Source organism: Corythoichthys intestinalis, chromosome 16 (assembly GCF_030265065.1).
Source record: "Corythoichthys intestinalis isolate RoL2023-P3 chromosome 16, ASM3026506v1, whole genome shotgun sequence".
NCBI classification, from domain to species: domain Eukaryota; kingdom Metazoa; phylum Chordata; class Actinopteri; order Syngnathiformes; family Syngnathidae; genus Corythoichthys; species Corythoichthys intestinalis.
Window position 1 is genome coordinate 18,615,906 of NC_080410.1, and position 9,928 is coordinate 18,625,833.

Genomic DNA, 9,928 nt, shown 5'->3' on the forward strand with positions numbered 1-9,928 from the left:
GGCTTGTGCTGTTTTGGCTTTAGATACCATGGATAGCACAACACGGTTAAAAGGCTGCTTCTCACTGATAAGATGTGTAGAGAGCTGTTTACTTTCTCATAAAATCAGCAGAAAGTGGGAGGGACAATTGAACATGTCCAACCCACTTTTTTTCTTTTGAATTTACTCTCTTCTCATTAGGCGGGATCAGACCCATGACGGTTTCTATTTTGGACTACAGGAGTCTGTGCACTTACCTTTGAGAGATATGTACAGTATCCAGCTTACATTTAGTTGTATTCAAGATATATATATATATATACACTCACCGGCCACTTTATTAGGTACCCCTGTCCAACTGCTCGTTAACACTTAATTTCTAATCAGCCAATCACATGGCGGAAACTCAGTGCATTTAGGCATGTAGACATGGTTTAAGACAATCTCCTGCAGTTCAAACCGAGCATCAATATGGGGAAAAAAGGTGGTTTGAGTGACTTTGAACGTGGCATGGTTGTTGGTGCCAGAAGGGCTGGTCTGAGTATTTCAGAAACTGCTGATCTACTGGGATTTTCACGCACAACCATCTCTAGGGTTTACAGAGAATGGTCCGAAAAAGAAAAAATATCCAGTGAGTGGCAGTTCTGTGGGCGGAAATGCCTTGTTGATGCCAGAGGTCAGAGGAGAATGGCCGGACTGGTTCGAGCTGATAGAAAGGAAACAGTGACTCAAACAACCACCCATTACAACCAAGGTAGGCAGAAGAGCATCTCTGAACGGCACGCACAGTACGTCGAACTTTGAGGCAGATGGGCTACAGCAGCAGAAGACCACGCCGGGTGCCACTCCTTTCAGCTTAGAACAGGAAACTGAGGCTACAATTTGCACAAGCTCATTGAAATTGGACAATAGAAGATTGGAAAAACGTTGCCTGTCTGATGAGTCTCGATTTCTGCTGCGACATTCGGATGGTAGGGTCAGAATTTGGCGTCAACAACATGAAAGCATGGCTCCATCCTGCCTTGTATCAACGGTTCAGGCTGGTGGTGGTGGTGTAATGGTGTGGGGAATATTTTCTTGGCACTCTTTGGGCCCCTTGGTACCAATTTAGCATCGCTGGAACGCCACAGCCTACCTGAGTATTGTTGCTGACCATGTCCATCCCTTTATGACCACAATGTACCCAACTTCTGATGGCTACTTCCAGCAGGATAATGTGCCATGTCATAAAGCTGGAATCATCTCAAACTGGTTTCTTGAACATGACAATGAGTTCACTGTACTGAAATGGCCTCCACAGTCACCAGATCTCAATCAAATAGAGCATCTTTGGGATATGGTGGAACGGGAGATTCGCATCATGGATGTGCAGCCGACAAATCTGCACCAACTGTGTAATGCCAGCATGTCAATATGGACCAAACTCTCTGAGGAATGCTTTCAGCACCTTGTTGAATCTATGCCTCGAAGAATTGAGGCAGTTCTGAAGGCAAAAGGGGGTCCAACTCATTACTAGCATGGCGTACCTAATAAAGTGGCCGATGAGTGTATATATAGTACACACACACACACACATATATATATATATATATATATATATATATATATATATATATATATATATATATATATATATATATATATATATATATATATATATATATATATATATATATATATATATATATATTAGGGCTGTCAAAATTATCGCGTTAACGGGCGTTAATTAATTTTTTAAATTAATCACGTTAAAATATTTGACGCAATTAACGCAGATGCCCTGCTCAGAGAGTTTTAAATGACAGTACACATTGAAACGCTCACTTGTTGTGTTTTATGGAGTTTTGCCGCCCTCTGCTGGCGCTTGGGTGTGACTGATTATATAGGCATCCATGAGCATTGAGTAAGTAATTATTGACATCAACAATGGCGGGCTACTAGTTTATTTTTTGATTGAAAATTTTACAAATTTTATTAAAACGAAAACATTAAGAGGGGTTTTAATATAAAATTTCTCTAACTTGTACAACATTTTTCTATTAAGAACTACAAGTCTTTCTATCCATGGATCGCTTTAACAGAATGTTAATAATGTTAATGCCATCTTGTTGATTTATTGTTATAATAAACAAATAGTCCTTATGTACCGTATGTTGAATGTATATATCCATCTTGTGTCTTATCTTTCCATTCCAACAATAATTTACAGAAAAATATGGCATATTTTATAGATGGTTTGAATTGCGATTAATTGCGATTAATTAATTAATTTAATCGAGTTAATTACAGCTTAAAAATTCATTAATCGTAATTAATCGCAATTATATATATATATATTAGGGCTGTCAAACGATTAAAATTTTTAATCGAGTTAATTACAGCTTAAAAATTAATTAATCGTAATTAATCGCAATTCAAACCATCTATAAAATATGCCATATTTTTCTGTAAATTACATATATATTCTGTAAAATAAATAGTTGGAATGGAAAGATAAGACGCAAGATGGATATATACATTCAACATACGGTACACAAGGACTGTAGTAGGCATTTCACTCTACTGTCATTTAAATCTGTCTATGCTGTCCTCACTCCGAAGCGTCTACTTTTTCCAAAGCTAGACAGCTAGTGAACGACGCCTTAATAATCTGACTTCTTCCTTTTTCATCTGATTTATTAATAAAATGGCCACAAACCATTGTCCTCTTTAGACCGTTGTAAAACTACAAAAAAAAGTACACAAGCATTGCATTAGCAGCAACGTTAGCTTAGCACGCTATACAGGTTCACTAAACGTAAACAAAAAGCCTCTCATACAAAAAATATAACATTTCGCTTACTAACATAATATGTGCATTCTTTACAACAACCATACTTACGGACAAATCTTGTCCAAGCATCATATAAGCACAACATTACAACGTAGGCGTCAGCCAGAGACGTCGTGCAGCCATATTGAACTGGCAAGAAAACAATAAACCATGTCGCAAAGCGACCACAAGAGTTCGCTGTTAGACAGCACAAAAAGCCTTGCTGTAAAACTTACCAAAAGGCAGAATACTGTCTGAGCAGGACATGTGCGTTAATTGCGTCAAATATTTTAACGTGATTAATAAAAAAAATTAATTACCCCCCGTTAACGCGATAATTTTGACAGCCCTAATATATATATATATATATGTACTATATATACACTCATCGGCCACTTTATTAGGTACGCCATGCTAGTAATGAGTTGGACCCCCTTTTATATATATATATATATATTTATATATATATATATATATATATATATTTATATATATATATATATATATATATATATATATATATATATATGTATGTATGTATGTTTGTATATTATACTGTATATAGTGCTGGCCAAAAGTATTGGGACCCCTGCATTTCTGTCAGACACACAATTTCCCCCGGAAAATGATTGCAATTACAAATGCTTTGGTAGTAATGTCTTCATTGATTTTGCATGCAATGAAAAAACACAAAAGAGAATGGAAAAAAAAAAAAATCATTATCATTTTACACAAAACTCAAAAAATGGGCCGGACAAAAGTATTGGCGCCCTTTGAAAAATCTTGTGATGCTTCTCAGCCTCTGTTACTTACCTGTGGCATATAACAGGTGGTGGCAATAACTAAATCAGACTTGGAGCCAGTTAAAATGGATCAAAGTTGACTCAACCTCTGTCCTGTGTCCTTGTGTGTACCACATTGAGCATGGAGAAACGAAAGAAGACCAAGAACTGTCTGAGGACTTGAGAAGCAAAATTGTGAGGAAGCATGGGCAATCTCAAGTCCATCTCCAAAGACCTGAATGTTCTTGTGTCTACCGTACGCAGTGTCATCCATAAGTCTAAAGCCTATGGCACTGTGGCTAACCTCCCTAGATGTGGGCGGAAAAGAAAAATTGACGAGAGATTTCAACGAAAGATTGTGCGGATGGTGGATAAAGAACCTCGGCTAACATCCAAACAAGTTCAAGCTGTCCTGCAGTCTGATGTTACAACAGTGTAAACCCGTACTCTTCGTCGGCGTCTGAATGAATAGGGACTCTATGGTAGGATACCCAGGAGGACCCCACATCTGACCCAGAGACATAAAAAAGCCGGGCTGGAGTTTGCCAAAACTCACACGTGAAAGCAGAAAACGTTTTGGAAGAATGTTCTCTGGTCAGATGAGACAAAAGTAGAGCTTTTTGGGGAAAGGCATCAACATAGAGTTTAAAAGGAAAAAAAAAACCAAGGCCTTCAAAGAAAAGAACATGGTCCCCACAGTCAAACATGGCGGAGGTTCTCTGATGTTTTGGGGTTGCTTTGCTGCCTCTGGCACTGGACTGCTTGACCGTGTGCATGGCATTATGAAGTCTGAAGACTACCAAATGTTAGGGTGTGCGACGAGAGTGGATCCAAATGCAGACAGGGGTTTTGGCGAGTATTAGTTTATTGGTGAGCACAAGCAATAAGGTGGTGGGTGTAGGTCGCTCTGCTCGGGGTAGCTGAGCCGACGTGGGGAAGGAAGGCAGGCATGGAATCTGACAGGGGCGCGCAAAATCAGGACCTGAGCCGAGAAGATAAACGTCGTGAGCTGGGGATCAGATAATTAAACAAGCACACGAGATGCAACTGACGTGGTAAACAGACTAGTTGATCGGGCGACGAGGTGGTGGCGTCCGCTGGCTTATAAAGATGGCTGATTGGCATTGCCAGCTGCTGTGGCCGCTCCACCCGTCTGGCGTCCAACCTGTCATGACCTGAATCCCATAGAACACCTGTGGAGAGATCTGAAAATGGCAGTTTGGAGAAGGCACCCTTCAAATCTCAGAGACCTGGAGCAGTTGGCCAAAGAAGAATGGACTAAAATTCCAGCAGAGCATTGTAAGAAAGCCATTGATGGTTACCGGAAGTGGTTGTTCGCAGTTATTTCGTCTAAAGGTTGTGCTACCTAGTATTAGGCTGAGGGTGCCAATACTTTTGTCCGGCCCATTTTTGGAGTTTTGTGGAAAATGATAAGGATTTTTTTTTCATTCTTTTTTGTTTTTTTCATTACAGGCAAAATAAATGAAGGTATTACTACCAATGCATTTGTAATTGCAATCATTTTCTGGAAGAAATCGAGCATTATCTAACAGAATTGCAGATACTTTTGCCCATTACTGTATATACAGTGTATCACAAAAGTGAGTACACCCCTCGCATTTCTGCAGATCATTAGGTATATCGTTTCATGGGACAACACTGACAAAATTACATTTTGACACAATGAAAAGTAGTCTGTTTGTAGCTTATATAAAAGAGTTCATTTATTTTCTCCTCAAAATAACTCAAAGTATAGTAGAGGTGCACGCTAATTATCGGTCCCGATAATTATCGGTCCGATAATAGGAATTAAGACGTCATCCCAATAAATCCGATAACATTATATATTATCGGCCCTATTAATATTTTTGGCATGGTGTCGGATTGTGATGTGTGCGTTTGTTTCCACTCCTGATTTTCCAATATGCAAAGTTTTGTTACTGTCTTTCTTTTGTTCATTATAATAATGTTCATGTCATCATGAAAATTCTGGTTCGGTCAAAGGTAAATCTATGCTGAATCAACCACTAGTATTTTTGACCTACAGGTGTTTAAAAACTCAGGTGAATATACATTGAAAAATTATATATATATATTATCGGTCATCGTATCAGTATCAGCCTTGAGGAGCAGGAAGTTATCGATATCGGTTTCATAAATGGATATCGTGCACCCCTAAAGTATAGTCATAAATATCTAAACCCCTGGCAACAAAAGTGAGTACACCCATTAGTAAACATCCCTAAATGTACAAATTCAGCACTGCTTGTCATTTACAGGAGTGCTGTCAGCATTGCTGCAGAGATTGAAGAGGTGGGGGGGTCAGCCTGTTAGTGCTCAGAACATACGCCACATTCTACATCAAATTGGTGTGCATGGCTGTCACCCCAGGAGGAAATCTCTTCTGAAGACGGTACACAAAAAAGCCCGCCCGTTTCATCGGACCATAAGACATGGTTCCAGTAATCTATGTGCTTTGTTGACATGTCTTCAGCAAACTGTTTGCGGGCTTTCTTTTGTCAAAGTCAAAGTGTCTTTTTGTCAGTGTTGTCCCATGAAAAGATATACTTAAATATATGCAGAAATGCGAGGGGTGTACTCATTTTTTTTTCATGTCCAATCCATTTTGACTGCCAGGGGCGAATGAACATTTGTTTTGGATTGGAAATTTGTTCATTCGCCACTCACATTAATAATGGGGTGGATATCTAGTGCTGTCTATGGCAGCCAATGAGTCCTATGAGCACCCTAGAAAGAGTAAAGATTCATTGGTGAATATAAACTCCGTTTTAGTAGGCATGGGTGAAATTTGTTGGCCCAGTGTAAAAAAAAAAAGGGGGTGAAATTACTTCAATGTGACACTTAACGACATTTATTTTGCATTTTTTTATTCTCACTGAATGCTTCTCCTTTCACTTTGGACTAAAAATGTGTACTGTAATTGTAAACCTTTCACTCAACATAATTTGAGGCACCAAGAATAAATTATTATTTCATAATCTGTTTGTGGTACAAAAAATATTTCAAAGTGTTAACTGCTTTCTTTTTATTTCTGAGAATAAGTGAAATAATGCACCCAAATTTATTTCTAGAAATTTCCCTTACTGAGTTAAAATAAGTGGATGCTTTCAACTTTAGGCACAGGACTGTTTTTTAAGCTGTGGTTTTTAAAGTGCTCAATAAATAAAATGTTAGTATCTTAGCAGGAAGGCTCTTTTCTGAGACAATGCACAAAGCGAGGTCCATAAAGGTAAACGTCAATGGATTTGGGGTTGAACAGTCTTTAAAATACACACATACCTCTACATATAATAATGCACCTAGAGTTATTGATCTGCAGACAAATGTGCTTTCACAATTTTCAAGAAACAGTGCACTGTTTACCTTCAGTGGCAGACATAAACGTTTTCTTATCGTCATACTGCACCCGTTTTGTTTTCGTTTATCACAGCAGCAGACATGGCTGGTTCTTCACTCTGATATGTCGCTGAGGGGGAATTGTCAACCTATCCTCATCTCCTAAAGTGCAACCCCACACTTTTTTGCATCACCAGGTCTTGGACCAATGCATTATATTGATGATGCAAGAAAACATGCTTATTACTTGCTTGGCAATTGATGGACATGAAATTCAAGCTGTGTTTGAAACTGGCAAGCAAGCGGAGGGAAATGGTGGCAGGAAGAGGAAGATGTGTGAAACGCCGGTATTGTCAAAGAACAATGCCAAGTGTGGTTTGCTGGTTCTTTTGATAAAGCATGAAAATGTGTAATGTTTTGAGGGTAAAGATAATTTACAGTTCTTGCTAACCACACAAAATAACAGAACCACACAGAATAAAAGATTGAATGGATGTGCATAATTTTATACCATTCTCAGATTTTATTAATATTTCAGCATTGTTAATTTGGAACTCTCATTTTATTTTTGTCACAATTTCTTTTGAGATTGCTCTAAATTGTGTAATTTCAGTAGAACTTTATTTCGGCCGAAAAAATCGGGTTTCGACATTTTTTTTTAGCACATGTAAGAATGATTTCAGTTTGATGAGTTAACACAGTTAAATTGCAATTGCTTATGTATCATACTATAATAGCCTCTATACCTAAATTGCATGTACTACAAGGCACAAGTGCGACTAAAGCCAAACATTATTATTTTCATATGTACATTTCAAAATACTGTATTCAATGGGAGTCCTATTTTTATGCTATTATTATCTTGATAGCATCTGGACCTGAGCGATAAAACGATTTTATGAATTAATTCATGTTTGTTTTTCTTTCATGCAGATGATTTAAAAAAAAAAAAAAAAGAAAGAAAAAAAAAGAAAGAAAGAAAAAAAAAAGAGTTTAGGCTGTTTTTGGCAAGAAGGAAATCAAGCGTTTCTTTTCTTTGTGAATTTAGTGACAGACGATTTGCACCTTAATTACATTTATCAAACATTTTGTTTTGGAACTCCTTATTGTAAACTTAATCCCATAAAGACCTGGCGTCCACTTATGTGGACATGATAACATGTAGACGAAAATATTAACATTTGGTATGTAATGTGTAAATATGTACACCATATCTTAATTATTAAAATTATTTAATTATTATCGGCACAGTGGTACCTCTTATTACAAATGTCTCTACATACAGAATTTTCAGGTTAAGACACACCTCAACGGGAAGTTATTGCCTCTTGTTACGAAAAGAAATTTCAGGATACAAAAGGCAAAAATACAGTATTACTAGTACTCGCAGCCCCCTGAGTTTACTGAACCTAACATGCTTATAGCTGCTCTGCCATTGGCTATTGCCTAGCATTCCTGGCATCCAATTGACTAAGAGGGACCTCTACTGTATGTGTGTATCCCAGCGTCCTCTTCATTTACTCCTCGTGTTCCGACAGCTTTACATGAATGTATTAGCTTTTATTCTTTTTTTTTTTACATTATGCAGAACTTTTGTTTTTGTGCAATAATCTAATGGTAACATGCATAAAATGCATCAAAACATGTAACAAATACATTATAAAAGATTTATGTCTGGATTTTGGGGGTCTCTACTTACAGAATTTTCAAGTTACGAAACTACAGAACCAATTAATTTTCTAAGTAGAGGTACCAGTGTATTACGTATTTTTAATAAATAATAAAATAACAATTAATACATTTAAAATGGTTAAAAACTGAACTGAAACTCTGGTTATGGTGCCCAGTCCCATTATAAAGTCTTATTAAATGGGAGCTTTGCAATGCAAAGTGCCCATCAAATATTGTTCCTCACCTTTATTATTTAAGTAGATTTCTTCAATTTTATTTCAAATTCATTGCCTGCCATTAAAATGGTACACGTCCAATTCATTTAAACTAGGATGAATGGCTGTCAATTCATATGCAATCCATTTTGACTGGGCGGGGCAAATGAAAGAATGAGGATAAGCATTCCAGAAAATAGATGGTTTGCTGTGTAGCTGTATTTTAATGACCTTATTTAGCAACATGAAATCCTTCACCACCACGTTAACTATAATATACATTTTGTTACAGTAATTTGTCTCATAGTTTCAATCCTTGATATTTTCTCAACTAATGGAATGTCTGGTGTGTGTGTTTAATGTGCACCAACAAGTTATGGGAAAAAATAGTGATATCAATCACGGGGGCGCAACATAGTATATGCACATTTCCTTTACTGAAGGGTGATCGTTGCACACGTTAACACACAAAATATGATTTATCACTTGATCTACAGAGGGTCACCAACGCAAAGTCATGTGATAGTGTTACCAGTGCATAACGACTTCCTTACATGGATCAACAGTCTCTTTGCCTCATATTCCTGTGGGTAACTGTAAACTAGGGGAAATATCTCAAGACCAAAAACAAAAGATTAGAAAAAGTAATGTGTCAGAGTAATAAAAATGGTATGATGCGAACTTTACCTCGTTAGATAAAATTCTACACATAGGATAGTAGAGACTTTTAGAAATGACCCTGCAAAGTGAATTATATTGTTTCGAAGCATAATGGTCAAACTTAATTGAATATTGGTTCATAGTACTGTCAATTATGACACGACACCTGCAATGAACACGAACGAATGCATTACAGAAATGGCATTAATTGTCACTTTTAATGCAAAGTTGATTGGAACAGCTTCAGTTGCTGCCTCTAATATTTGGTTCCCTTGATCAATTACCTAATCATCCTATGCTTTTATTCATGTTCATGACAGGTGTCTCATCATAATTACGACAGTCTTATGGACCCACATTCAAACGAAGTGTTACCAACATACAGAATTCATTGACCTCTGTAATACAGAATGAAAGAATTGCACAAATACCCAATACATAAAGAAGTCACC